Consider the following 15,958-nt stretch of genomic DNA (forward strand, 5'->3'; position numbering starts at 1 on the left):
ATTTCCAAAACGTCTCTTTTATGATTAGCTGTATCTCTAATCCACTTTACATTCATGATACAGAGTAATTACTTCAGTATGTAATTTAGACTGATTGCCATATTGATTAAGTCATTTAAAATGATAACATGAGCAATACAAAATAATAACTTTTGTGGAGCTCCTTGTAGTTATATACACTTGATTATTGTTAATCAAGTTTTAAATAATTATGATATTTATGATATGCAACATGGTTATTGTAATCTGAAACATTCCCAAAAGATAACTATTAAAATATCCCAAGAGACTTCTTGCATAATGTTCAGATATTTCATATGAAACAGCAACTGCTATTTACCGCATGTACATACTGGCAAAATAGTAAATAATGGAGTTAATATAAATGCCACTAAGGATTTCTTAATTTCTAATGAATTGAAAAATGAGGGAGGATTTTTCTTTTTCATATCACTTCTCCCTCTTTTGCATATATATGTGTAACTCTGTGAAAATGTCTATCTTTTTAAATGAAATGAAGTTATGATGAAAAAGCAGTAGAAATATTCACCTTTTCCATATTTTATGTAATTTTAATACAATTGCTGGACCTCTAGGATTTTTCAAATAACTTACAGTATTTCCCCAGTGTCAGCCGAGCTCTGTCCACCTCTTGCAGGATCAGGAGGTTCATTCCTCGTAGATTTGTGTGAAATCTCTGGATTCGCTGGATTCAGCTCTTTGACTCCTGCAGTTTTCGCACTGTTAATGGCGGGTGGTCTAACAAGACCACAGGGAAAGCGTAAGGTCAGAGTCCACTTGGTGTGCTTGACTGTGTGGAGCTGACCTGAGCAGCCAGAAACCTGTTCTAGTGGACCATCACAACAGGAGGAGCATTTCACAGGTCTTTTCAGAGCATTACTTTGCCAAAACACACCTACTTTCTTGCTGCTCTTATGTCAAACTTGGCACCTTAATCCTATTTATTTTATATGCACATTTCTAAATGATCAACATGATTAAAACTTCGCTGTTGCACATAATCTACTCTATGCCTTCTGTCTGATTTTTTGACTTTTTTATCAAGTAAAAAACCCTTTAGTATAACTGCACAACCATCCACCTTCAGCTTGTGCTTTACATGTCTATTTGCTTTGAAATCTTTACAGATTTTTATAAAGTATACGTAAGAATAACTTTGATATTGTTAGTTATATTTCAGGATGAACACTTACTGGACTGAAGCAAATTTGTTTCTCTTGATCCGTACAATATTATTATTTATTATTATTATTAGAAAAATCATGTTAAAATATAATCAAATATGATCATCAGGCATTTGATGAAATTTTTTTATCATCGTTTTGCATTGCAATATATGTTTAAATCATAATATTAGGCCTTTTACTATCTTACTAAGACATTTTTATTGGCAATACAGAGTGAGAACTTGCATTTATATCATTTTATATGAATAGCCTGCTATACTGTTATAAAGATCTCACTGACTTACAGTACAAGCATCAGAATTTCGTCTTACTTTTTGGCCATTAAAAATCAGCATCTGCACCAAACTGTGTATTTCTGTTCAGTTTGGGAATAAAATGGAAAAAAACAATCTTTTTTTTTCGTCTTGTCAAGCTTGATATTCTCACTATAAGAACCATGGAAGCCTGATGTACTGAATATAATGCCAATAAATCTGCAAAACATATGCAATATATATATATATATATATATATATATATATATATATATATATATATATATATATATATATATATATATATATATATATATATATATATATATATTCTATTTTGACTATGATCAATCAATTGTTCTCAAATATCAGATTTTTTTATTTAATTTCCAGGCTTTAAAGGGTTAAGAAGCATCTGTTGCTCACACAAGCAATGATTACTTTTCTTTATGGAGCTATTATTATGACAGAATGATTTGAATTTGAATTGTGTAAATTTGAATTATTTGCAAGTGTAATCTAACAAAATTGAATTTTAGGTGGTAGTTTAAATAGTTCTGAATTTGATTTTTTTTAAACGAATATTGAACATTTGAAATTTAACAAACTGAAATGTTTTTATGGCTGAATTTTATAGACATGTATTTTCAAACAGCTAGTTTTTTTTGTTCTGAATTCTTATACTGCAAATATTCATTTAAAAAAATTTCAGATTCTAGTTGTAATATTCGGTTCCCGTGAAAACGTGTTTACATGAGTTTACATGAACATTCATTAGTTCCCTGATAAGTGCACGCTCCTCAAATCGCTACTTGGATTATTTTGAAAAGGTAACGAAGTGTCTATCTTAAGCACTGAAGCATTGTAACAGTGTCAAAAAAAAAAAACAGTTTGTGTAATATTAATCGTCTGTAAGCTGATTTGCTTGATGGATTGCAGGCACACAGAAAAACAATAAACGAATAACCTATGCTTACCTTGGGATATATAGTTTCTTAATCATATTTTTTTATGTGTTTAGCTTTTTATACATTTCATTTGTGGGGCATTAATTGCTGTTTGAATAGTATGATTAGCTAAGTTAGGCTACTGGTGACTATTACTGCAGTGTATTCATGACAATGCTTGAAACAAATATATATGCCGCCTAATAAATATAGCTATAGGCTAGCTATCCTGTGTCATTTATAAAAAGTTTGTATGTAGCCAGTGTTTCTGTTAACTAAATAAGTCACATAGGCTACTGAAAAAAAAATTCTTGCAGTGAAAATGTCAATATTGTAATCCATCTAATTTCTAATTGGTTATATAAAATGGTGCATAAACCTTAAAGTAGTGTTCTGATGCAGTTTTCGTGGACATAGGTCAGCAGCTACTCCAAGAATACTATTTTTACATTTGGATAATCATGTGTTTCATCATCACCAATGTTATAATATGGCTTTGATTTGCTTTTGTGATGTTTCCACATATATTGATCATCATGTAAAGTCCCTGTCTGTTTCAGACTGGATGAGAGAGCTGAAGTCACTGGTACAGTAGCTGATCATTGTATGAACTGGACATACATGGAGGCTGTTCTCATCCAGAGACAATACATATCTCAGACACTCACCTAATTTTGCATTGCTTCATTCCATGCTTACTTTAACACAACTTTCCTTGTCTTTTCTATTTGAGTTAAATTCATAAAGCAATTACTTCTGTACTTGTCATAGTAACATTTAATTAATATAATATTTGTGATCTACAATATCGTTTTTTTTAGTATAATTTTAAACTGTAAACATACTTAAAGATAACATGTTATTTGTTAACCTGCATGCCATGTTACTATTAATACACATCAGAGAACTGTCAGCATTAAAGAGTGTTGTTAAATTATTGAAATATTAACTTTAATGAATCTCAGAGGATATTAATTTCGGTAAGCGACAGGAGAACAGAGTTTGGCTGACAAAGAAACATTTGGGTTTCATTGTATGTAATAGTTGTAAAATGTGAAAAACTGTTTTTGTATAAGATTTTCAAATGTTAAACATTATTTACACAATGGATCACTATTCACTATTCTTAAACATGACATGATGAGGTTGTTGTTCAGTGCCTATGGTCAAAGAACAGACACAATGTATGCTTAGACATACAGATACAATGTATGCAATGTGTGCTTATGATATTCATTATTATTATATTTATTATTAGTAGTTCTTTCTCAGATTGTCTAAACCGTTAAGCTCTGTATTTGACTGTTAACTCAATGCAATAAAGAAAAATGTGTCCATTTTAAAAAGACTGTTCATTTAAATATAAAAATTAACTCACATGTTATTTCAATGTTGCATGACTTTAAAATCTTAGTAATAGGATAAAATATGTGACAGAAGTAAATTTGCATTTATAATAATAAATAGACTGATGGGGCTGTGAAGGCTGGTAAAAACTGGTTATAAAAAAAAAGGTTAAAGAAAGCATGACACAGGATGCTCACACCGATTTTATTAAGACACAGACACATTTGTAGTGGTTTGTTTCAGGTTTTCTATACAAATTGTACTAGTCTCTCTCCAATGACAACTAGGTAGTCTAATCAAAGCAAACTATTATTAAAAAAAGCCCCACAAATGAAATATAAAAAAAGCGAAATACACCAAACAGTAAAAATTAGGTAAGATAGGTGAAATTTGCTTATTGATTGTTTTTCTGTGTGCCTGTAATCAATCAAGCAAAACATGAAAGACAATTTATCATATTACACAAACTATCCATTGTTTTGGCACTGTTGCAGTTAATGCTAATTATGCAAATAATTTTGTCATAATAATAGCTCCATATTTCTTGTGCTTTCTGTCCTCCAGACCCCCTTCATCGCCACTGTATAGAAAAAACAGCCAGGACATTCGACTAAACACCCTTATTCATGTAGAAAATCTTAAAAATGTGGAAAAAACATGAGGGTGAGTAAATTACAGTTTTTATTTTGAGTGGCTTTTGTTCAGTGTTACAGCAGGAGCTGTACGCTGGACTGTTTCTAATGGCTCGGAGAAACAATACGAGCTAATGATGTATTTTCTGTCACGGTCAGACTTGCTGTCCACTGTTAATGTCCACTGGAGCTTTTCCAGAAGCGTTTTTATCTGCTACTCTGTTCTACACAGACAAATGGACCCTCACCTCACGAGCGGCTTTTAACACAGATCAATTCTTGCTTTCCACTTCCATTATTGTTGCGTTTTAAGCCTGGAAAGGATGAATCTGTGCCCAGAGATAGAGACAGACGGCTGAGGACATCTGTCCCACAATCATACCTGCCATTAGCCTCCAAAAACAGCCACATTTGCACATTGAAGTACATCCGAGATGCTCACTAATGTCCTTCACACAAAGGTATCGTTTCATTTGATTTTCTCTTTAGCAAAACGATATCTTCTTTATTCCTCCCTTCAGATTGAAAAATCAGATAATATCAGTATCAAATGTCTTCTTTTCATCTTTCACCTGCTAAGAGTTCAATTTAGAGTCACACAGGATTTAGTGTGTTTTGTAGTTTTATTTTAAAGTTTTAGGCAATCATGTTCAAGATTTCTATCTCATCATAATTTATTAATTTTTTTTGGCATTTTAAATCAACTAAAAAGAGCACACATAAAATGGCACATGCCAAATAATATTTTGTCAGATTGTTTGTTGACAATTTAATGGATGGAGCTGAAAACCAGTTTCAAACCATCCTGTATTCTTTATTTCTATACACTGCTGTTCCAGTGTTTTTGAAAGAAGTCACTTCTGCACACCAAGGCGGCATTTATTTGATCAAAATACAGTAAAAACAGTCAAATTGTGAAAATTTAAAAAACTGCTTTTATGTGAATATATTTTAAAATGTAATTTATTCCTGTTATGCAATTTCCAGCCTCATTACTCTAGTCGTCAGTGTCACATTTTTTTTTAATGTGGAAACCTTGATAGAAATTTCAAAAGCACAGGTTTTATTTGAAATAGAAATGTTTTGAAGAATCAATAATGCCTTTCCTGTCACTTTTGATTAGTGCAACTTCAATGAATAAAAGGCACCAAGACTTTAACAAATTAATTGAATTTATTTTTGTTTTGAATGTCGTTTGTCCCATTTGTCTAGAATCAGTGACTTGTTATGAATCACATTAATCATGAACAGTAGCTTAGTCTGGTGGGTATCGCCACGAATCTTGAAACCGTAACCTTGTCTGCAGTGCATCCTTCATTGGGGAATCAGTGTTATGTGATATTGCTAGAATTGAGTAGCGCGGCATGTTTTATTCATACTGATTTCTCGCTGTTCTGCTCAATCAAAATCTCGGATCATTTGTGAAATGAAATGTGACATCAGCCGCGGCAGAAATAGATCCTCACCTGTCACAATCGCTAATTGTCTCCGTGGTGATTGTGAACTCCGGTTACCAAGAAATGGCTTGTTTTTTTTTATCCTGCAGCTCACATTCTCGCTGCCTGCTTTCTTCTTGTCCTACTCGGAGGTCTCTCGACCAAAGATTTCTGTTTCCCAATGCTGTTTTTTGTATTTAATTTTCACCTTGGTTATGTAGGCTGTTTATGTATAATTCATCAGCAACTCAATGTCAACTCACAACATATAAGAGAAATTAATTTATTTTGAAAAAAAAAGAAGAAGACCTATTTCAGCATATGTTCAACTGATAACAAATAAGTAAATTAATTTAGAAAACACAAAATCATTAAGTAATTTTTTTTTACAACAGGCATGTAGACATTTCATATAGAAACATTTTTCTTTATTATACAACACAGAACTTATTTTCATTTGTTGTCATTTATTTTTATACATTTTAATATAATTGAATTCAACGTATTAATCAATGAATGAAATATCTGGTTTACAGTACATATAATAGATGAAATTATAAGCCTGTAAAGTATGCAAATATATCGCATCGCAATCATTGCCCAGCATGTGAACAGAGGTCAAAGGTTACACCAATCTAAAAAGATTAACTTTCAGTTCAGTCATAATGTGAAAACACTATTGTGTACACATGAATACCTGTATACAGAATAATTTACAGAAGACCTTCAAGTCTTTACTGATCACATTTTGGACATTTTATGTCTTTTTAAAATATGTTTATTCGGCAAGTCCACTTTAAGTTGAAAATGAAAGACATTTATAATTTAAGGTTTTCTATTTCAAATAAATACTGTTCACCTGAATTCAGGGGCGTCGGACTGGGGGTAAAACCAGTACTGATTACCAGGGCCCCAAAGGAAGAGTGGGCCCTTGAAAAGTCTGGAATATATATCTTCAAAAGGAGGGGCATTAAGACTGCCTATGCATAGGGCCCGGGATCTTGTGCAGCGCCCCTGCCTGAATTTTCTATTCAGCATAGAATTGTTATAAAAGGTTTCCAGAAAAATATGAAGCGGCACAACTGCTTTCAACATTGATAATAATCAGAAATGTTTCTTGAGCAGCAAATCAGAATATTAGAATGATTTCTGAAGGATCATGTGACACTGAAGACTGGAGTAATGATGCTGAAAATGTGTATTTGATCACAGGAATAAATTATATTTAAATATATTTAAGTAGAAAAAGGTTATTTTATACTGTAATAATATTTCACATTATTACTGCCTTTTCTGTATTTTTTTTAATCAACTGAAATTAAAAAACTCTCTCTCTCTCTCTCTCTCTCTCTCTCTCTCAAAAACCAAAATAAAATAAATCTCACATTTTTCAAAGAAGCCACCCTCACCTGGTCATGAAGCAGCATCTCTCTATCTCTGACCGCAGTCAGCCTTCAGTCCTCAGGAATTATTGAACAAGGCAAAATAGAGAGACGGCTATGAATTAAAAGGAGTTCATCCATTCATTTGTGTGCTGGGATCAGCACATCGGACGTGGCGGTTTAAAGCGGCAGACGTTCGTGTTAGAGGTCCACCATTACCAAGAGACCAGACTCTGCAAAGACCACTTTCACATTCTCTTTCAACAAGAATCGCAGAGAGAGAAAGGCTGATAGAGAGATCCGTTCATTTCAGATGACTAAGACAAATAAAAGCCTTCCCGTCAACGCTAGTTAGTTAGTTAGTCGAGTGCAGATACAACAGCTTTTTTAAACCGCAATCTAGATTTCACAAAGATTCAGAAGGGCCAGAATTTTGATTTATTGTTCCCCAGAAAGAATGGCATATGAAAGCCTGTGAGAAATGGATTCATAACTTGTTTTTATGAAGAAAAAGTTGCCTCAATTAGCATATTAGAATGATTTCTGAAGCATCATGTGACACCGAAGACTAGAGGAATGATGCTGGAAATTCAGCTTTGCAACGGCAACAACAATACTACTATATAAACGAGAATAAAAGATACCCCTTCTTTCTTCGCATCTGGGCGGCGATGTGCAAATCTTCCCACATAGTGATGTAGAGATGTGGGGGCGTGTTAGAACGATTTGTTTTAATGGGGTGTGGACGAGTCTTAACTTTTATAAAGAATATCTCTTTGGATCTAAGACTTTAGTCTATGCAACTTTTCAGAGCTTGTTACACTCCAAAGAAAAAGGAAAATTTTAAATCGCATCATATGACCCCTTCAAATGTATTCCAATGGAAAAAACATTACTTTACAATATTACAGATTTTACTGTATTTTTAATCAAATAAATGCAGCCTTAATTAGGCATTTCTTTCAAAGACATATTCTTACCAACCCCAGACTTACTAAATATTTTACTGTGCAGTTTCAATCCACTAAATATGTGTGGGATATCTGCTTAGATAGCTTTATAAATCTTATTAGGATGTATGTGGCATTGAAGGACTTTATTTCAGCATCATCATGCCTGTATTTTGAACAGCACTTTGTTTGGCTTCTTAATGGCCTGTAGAATATAAATGAAAACAAGCAGGACTCATTCAGATGTATTTAAGAACATCGACGGGACCTTGAACGAGTCAAATGTTATGTATTTTCTACATTGGTTCTTGACTTGTCATTGATTTCTCTCTCATTAATGGTCATTTGTACAGACTCCCAGCACGGCTCTGGCTGTTTGCCATTGCAGCAATTTTCTCCTCCAGTCTCCAGTTCTTTGAAACCCTTTGAAACATTTATTTCCTTCAAACAGACTTAGTGCACGTCTTTCTTTCACTCAGCCTCGTCCTTATGCGCTCTCACTGTCTCTGTGTTTAGTTAATTCAGAAATGATATCATTCATATTCATAAATTTTAACTGTTTAAAGGGAAATTGTTATATATATATATATATTGTTATAATATATATATTATTGTATACCACATAATGCTGCATAAGGTATAATATTAATACTACATTTTATTTTACAGAACTGTACAATACTTGAACTTTATGTTGAAAGTTTGTTTATACAAATATTGATGTTATTAATTTTGATGGAAATAAAATCATATGAATCTGTAGATTATATTTTTGCCTTGTCAAAATATATAATAGTGTTAAAGTCATTTAAAATAAAGGTCCCACTTTATATTAAGTGGCCTTAACTATCATTTACTTACATCTTAATTAATAATTTGTTACAATGCACTTATTTTGTACATACTTGCTTTTACATTGTACTTATATTTTTAAAATACTTGCTTGTAATTACATCTATAATTAATTTCTGTAATTACATTTAGACTAACGCAGTTAACCCATCCTTACTCCTACCCAAACCACCAAACCTGTCCCTAACCTTACCCGTATCCCACCTCAATAGCAGCAAAAGTGTTTTGCAATGCAATATGAACATAATAAGTACATTGTACTTATATTCAATGTAAGTACATAGTAGTTAAGACCACTTAATATAAAGTGGGACCAAAATAAAATAAAAATTTTAATGATAAAAATAATAAAAATTTAATTTGACAAAACAACAGTAAAAGTACAATACTAATATTTATGGCTTAATTTCTATTAGATTTAATGGATTTAATAAATCTATTTATGTGCTTTTGGGATATTGCATAAAAATATGCTAGATTGAAATGCCAAGATGAGTATAAAGTAAAAAAAGTGCATTAAAACATATGCACTAACTAAGTAGGATCAATTTCTTATCTGGTAAGAAATCATGTGCATAAACTTTGATAGAAACACTTTTATAGAATAAATTCCTTAATGTGCATAAAAAAAGACCAAATTTGACTTCGATTGGACAGGATAAAATGGACCAACCAATGGATTGATCTCATTGCACAGCATCTGAAATGCTAGTTTTGTCTTTCTAAAATGCTTGAGCAAAGACACGTCAAAGTGTTTCACTATAATTAACTCCCAGAACTGCATTCCCAGAACTGCATCAGGCTATGAAAATAAAGCTCATAATTTATTGTATACAAAAATTATTATATACAGGGCCTTCTCCTACTGCAGCAAATTAAATTTTACTTCATGATATTTAGCACAAGTTAATCATGTAGCGACGATTTTGTTGGATGGAAACTGAGCTTTATTCGCAAATGTTTTATGCTATATTTATGCTATGTGCTATAGTTTTGTGGAAAAGTTGAATTCATAACTTTGGATGTAAATATAATGGAGATAGCGGTTCTTTGTCATGAAAAAGTAATTTTGGTACAAAAACAAAATTATTGAAAATCAGTTTTTAGTCGAAATTTGACTTCACAGTTTTAAAACTTTACAATTCGCTCTCTTTCCTAGACCCTGTAAAAAACGTTTTTCAAATGTGTAAATAAAGATTACTGGAGCATACATTTTACAAGAAAATACTATTTCATTCTTTCTTAAAAATGTAATGTTTAATGTAATGTGCTAGTTGCCATTTCTTCGTAATTAATTGTGAAAATTCACTAGCAAATTCTGAGTGAAAATAATTTCTATAACATTTTTGTTTTTCAGTGTACAAGTGGTCTCACGCTGATGATGTGATTGTCATAATATCGTTACTGCAGTGGGCAGCAAGAATGGCCTCTGGCTGAATGGCAGCTGTCCCCATAATCCACTTATACACCATAATGAAGAGCTGTCAGGAGTTTTACAGTCATTAATTACTGAAACATTCAAAGTTCTTGAGAGGTTTTTAGTGGGCCAATAAAGTTAATTTATCAGCCTGTATTTGAGTGACATTTAGCATTGTGAAATGCCAAATATTCTTGAGCTGACTCTGCCTCCCACATGCTTTAATGTGTGTGTGTGTGTGTCATGGTACACATCTCTCATGGTCTCACACACTACATACGCTACTGAGTGCACACTCGAAAGTCTGCACACACTCAGAGACAAAGAATAACAAAGTCGGCTTCCCCCAGGGGCCTGTCATCTCAACATAAGGGACCCAGAGCGAGCGGATACATAGTGAAATATTTCAAACTGAATATCTCTCCCAAATAACAGAGAGGTGAAACATAAACTGAATTTACAATCTGAGCATGAAATGCTCTGAGACCAAGTCATCTTACTGAAACATTAGACTTTTTACAAAAGAAAAGAATAAAACAGAATATGCACAGTATGAAAAGTCACTTATTCACTAAAATGCAAAAGTTTAAATAAATGTTTATGTCTCTTATGCTCACCCAGGCTGCATTTATCAGGAATATAAAAATCGTAACACTGTGACATATGTATTATTGCAGTTTAAAATAGATATTTTCTATTTTAACATTTATTCCTGTGATGCAAAGCATCATTACTTCAGTCTTCATCCTTGCTGAGAAAAAACACAGATTGGTTTTGCATTTATAGTGTTGAATCAGCATAAATCAACTCAACTTTGTTGTGTAAAGACTCCTTGTGAAAATTTTTATCAGACAGTGAGTACACACAAGCTGAGACAGAGACCACTGATCTGAGGCCCTTGTTAAAGCCAACAGAGACAGTGCCAGACATAATTAAAAACATTAAACACTTTATACATAAGACCTTATTTTTACAGCCACAGTTTTTACATTTATTTTTACTGTGCAATATACCTGCTGCCAAAACCCTAAAGATAAAGTGTGTCATTTCCTCAAAGAGAGCTGCTGTTTTCAGGAAGGTTTCCTGAACACTCCCCCTATCTGACATTGGGCAAATCTCAAACTCAGGCCATTGGTTGAGACAGTGCTGCTGTTTTGGGCTGGTCAAGGTTTTGGAAGCACAGTTTGGGGAAACTGACAAAGCTGACATTAATCTTAAAAAAAGTTGCACTTCAGTATACTTACCAATTAGATTACTGTCCTTTAAGGAATAGTTCACCCAAACATTTTTACTCACTGTAAATTTCCTCACCCTGAGGCCATCCAAGCTTTACTGTAGATGATTTTGTTTTTCATCAGAACAGATTTGGAGAAACATCAATTGTTTAGCAATGGATCTTCTGCTGTGAATGGGTGCCGTCAGAATGAGAGAACAAACATCTGATTAAAACATAATCCACAAGTAATCCACATTACTACAGTCTATCATTTAACATCTTGTGAAGTGAAGTGAAGTTGCATAACATATTTGTCCATAATGCTGCTTTCTCCAAACTCATCTAGTCTGAATCAGGAGAGAAATATGCATAGATCAAGCACTGTTTTCAAGTAAAAAGAGTCCAAAACTGTATGTGGATTTTGATGTGAAAGGACAACAGGGGGTGGACTTTATTTTGTTTATTTATTTTTTTATTTTTTTACTGGAGGAAGAATTATTATGGGCAATTGACTCATATTTTGGCCAGAAGTGACAGTTTGAATAAAAACAATTCTTGATGGATTTGTTTTCTTACAAATGTGTAGCTTTTTCCTTCACAACACGTTAATTGATGGACTGGAGTCTAGTGAATAGTTTGTGGATTATTATGATGTTTTATCAGGTGTTTGGACTCTAATTCTGACGGCACCCATTCACTGCACTCAATCCATTGGTGAGCAATTGATGTAATGCTAAATTACTCCAAATCTAACAATTGAGGAAAACTATTTTTTTCTTCAAATTTTCTTTTTTTTTTGTGAACTATAACTTTTTAAAAAGTCTGCAATCTCTTGGACCTCTCTTTCATTTCACAAAGCATTCTTCCTGCTTCGAGTTCTTCGCAGCTTATTGCCATCTTCCACAGTGGTAAAAAGTGAAAGTCATTGTGTCTCAAAGCAATGAATGATATTGAATTTTCTTCTAAGATGAATTGGAAACCACAAAAAAATGAGCCAGTTACTCTACCTGAGTCTATTAGCAGTTTCTAATGGAACTGCAGTGGAAAGAAGTTACTTGATTTCTATCTGATAAACATTAATCAGAAATGCACCTTTCACACCATTATACACAACATTACTCCCACAACATTAATATCCATCAGACCTTACAAGGTCACAAAATATTAAGTTACCTCACCTAAAAGTGTATAGATGGGTCAATTTTCGGCAGAGATTTCTGTGGCAGAGCCACTAATAAAGTACCTCCTGTTGTTTTGATTTTTCTAGTATTTAACCTTCTGAAACGTCATGTATAAGTCAAAATTGGTATTAATCTTAGAACATATATATAAGGTCCAAAACAAGTTCGTCAGCAACATCTATGAAATAGGATTTGTCACTCACATCATAAAAACAATAATAACCATACAATAGAAGTCAAGACACATCACTGGGATATATATGAAAAAAACTGATTTTACATTAAGATTATCATTCAATTTGGTCTGTTCTTTGCATGCACAAGTCATACGGCCCACTTTTATATGTTTGTGTCCAGAAAAAAAAGTCTAAAAGTTCTTCTTTTGTGTTCTAGTCAGTCATAAAGGTTTGGAAGTAAATGATTTTTGGGTTTGAGCTTTAACGTGTACCGAACCCAAAACATTCCTTTGCGACACCTGTATTTTCCAGCACAGCTGTTGTTTACTTTGAACCAGGACAGAGGTCATCCAATCTCACCCACATTTAAACAAGAGAGACAAACAGCGAATGACTACTCGCCTCAGAGAGATTGTGTGCTCTTCTGCAGAGACTGGTGCTGCTGGCGGGAGCCCAAACAGTATTAGTGCCACACTAATGCGGCTAAATGAAGCGCGGGAAACCTTATTTATGTTTGCTTTGATGGAGGAGGCGTCTATTCTGTCTTCATAAGGAACTTTAAAGTGGCTGCCCGAAGGCAAACGGCTCCAAAAACCAACACCATAAAGCTAAATTGAAAAAAAGGTTTCATTAAACCTCTGATGGGAACTAACAGACGTTCCCTGGATGTAAACTACAACCCGAATTCCGGAAAAGTTGGGACGTTTTTTAAATTTTAATAAAATGAAAACTAAAGGAATTTCAAATCACATGAGCCAATATTTTATTCACAATAGAACATAGATAACGTAGCAAATGTTTAAACTGAGAAATTTTACACTTTTATCCACTTAATTAGCTCATTTAAAATTTAATGCCTGCTACAGGTCTCAAAAAAGTTGGCACGGGGGCAACAAATGGCTAAAAAAGCAAGCAGTTTTGAAAAGATTCAGCTGGGAGAACATCTAGTGATTAATTAAGTTAATTGATATCAGGTCTGTAACATGATTAGCTATAAAAGCTTTGTCTTAGAGAAGCAGAGTCTCTCAGAAGTAAAGATGGGCAGAGGCTCTCCAATCTGTGAAAGACTGCGTAAAAAAATTGTGGAAAACTTTAAAAACAATGTTCCTCAACGTCAAATTGCAAAGGCTTTGCAAATCTCATCATCTACAGTGCATAACATCATCAAAAGATTCAGAGAAACTGGAGAAATCTCTGTGCGTAAGGGACAAGGCCGGAGACCTTGATTGGATGCTCGTGGTCTTCGGGCTCTCAGACGACACTGCATCACTCATCGGCATGATTGTGTCAATGACATTACTAAATGGGCCCAGGAATACTTTCAGAAACCACTGTCGGTAAACACAATCCGCCGTGCCATCAGCAGATGCCAATTAAAGCTCTATCATGCAAAAAGGAAGCCATATGTGAACATGGTCCAGAAGCGCCGTCGTGTCCTGTGGGCCAAGGCTCATTTAAAATGGACTATTTCAAAGTGGAATAGTGTTTTATGGTCAGACGAGTCCAAATTTGAAATTCTTGTTGGAAATCACGGACGCCGTGTCCTCCGGGCTAAAGAGGAGGGAGACCTTCCAGCATGTTATCAGCGTTCAGTTCAAAAGCCAGCATCTCTGATGGTATGGGGGTGTATAAGTGCACACGGTATGGGCAGCTTGCATGTTTTGGAAGGCTCTGTGAATGCTGAAAGGTATATAAAGGTTTTAGAGCAACATATGCTTCCCTCCAAACAACATCTATTTCAGGGAAGGCCTTGTTTATTTCAGCAGGACAATGCAAAACCACATACTGCAGCTATAACAACAGCATGGCTTCGTCGTAGGAGAGTCCGGGTGCTAACCTGGCCTGCCTGCAGTCCAGATCTTTCACCTATAGAGAACATTTGGCGCATCATTAAATGAAAAATACGTCAAAGACGACCACGAACTCTTCAGCAGCTGGAAATCTATATAAGGCAAGAATGGGACCAAATTCCAACAGCAAAACTCCAGCAACTCATAGCCTCAATGCCCAGACGTCTTCAAACTGTTTTGAAAAGAAAAGGAGATGCTACACCATGGTAAACATGCCCCGTCCCAACTATTTTGAGACCTGTAGCAGAAATCAAAATTGAAATGAGCTCATTTTGTGCATTAAATTGTAAACTTTCTCAGTTTAAACATTTGCTATGTTATCTATGTTCTATTGTGAATAAAATATTGGCTCATGTGATTTGAAAGTCTTTTAGTTTTCATTTTATAAAAAATTAAAAAACGTCCCAACTTTTCCGGAATTCGGGTTGTACATTCCATATTCTCATTGGGAATCCAATCAAGCTTAAAGAAGGAGGAATAAATGTGTAGATTTGATTGCCACCACTAGCTTCACAAACGGTGTCAGTAATGCGCAGCTTGATGAGTGCTGAAATTCTCGCTTTTGCTTTCGAGTTGAAAATTTCCTGCCTTTCAGAGTTATTCTGTGAAGAGGGAAACTTTTCAATCATTTTTCGGAATAATATTGCTTCAAGTGATCATTAATTGAACTGTGCCAAATGAATAAAAATCATCTCGGTTACGTATATAACCACGGTTCCCTGAATAGGGAACGAGATGCTGCGGTGAAGTCACCGTATGGGAACACCCCTCGGTGTGATGAATGTCTGAAGGCCTATACCATCCCGCCAATCCTATTGGCCAAATAGCGCTTGGCACCACCCCACGCATGAGTACGCATCGTATACCTGGGTGCCGCGCGCTATTTTGCTCAGATTTCATGAACTGAAGAAGAAGAATGCTATCAAGGTATGGAACGGCCGGGACCGCAGCATCTTGTTCCCTATTCAGGGAATCGTGGTTACATACGTAACCCAGATGTTCTCTTTCATAGGTCACTTCAATACTGCGGTGACGTCACCGTATGGGAACCCTATACCATAACGCCTTACGTACCTGATAGCTGGGATCCAAGGAAGCATCTGCTCAAGC

General features: G+C 34.4%; 2 long non-coding RNA genes across 2 annotated transcripts; both read left to right on the plus strand.

The window, feature by feature from the left end:
• The first annotated feature begins 641 nt into the window (after positions 1-641).
• LOC132110176 (uncharacterized) lies at positions 642-10,547 on the plus strand. Its single transcript, XR_009424606.1, has 4 exons — positions 642-883; positions 4,321-4,419; positions 4,621-4,849; positions 10,366-10,547. It is a non-coding gene; the product is annotated as an uncharacterized LOC132110176 (long non-coding RNA).
• On the plus strand, positions 2,218-3,470 carry LOC132110175 (uncharacterized). Its single transcript, XR_009424605.1, has 2 exons — positions 2,218-2,292; positions 2,970-3,470. It is a non-coding gene; the product is annotated as an uncharacterized LOC132110175 (long non-coding RNA).
• Positions 10,548-15,958: the final 5,411 nt, after the last annotated feature.

The sequence above is a fragment of the Carassius carassius genome, chromosome 29 (assembly GCF_963082965.1).
Source record: "Carassius carassius chromosome 29, fCarCar2.1, whole genome shotgun sequence".
Taxonomy (NCBI): Eukaryota; Metazoa; Chordata; class Actinopteri; order Cypriniformes; family Cyprinidae; genus Carassius; species Carassius carassius.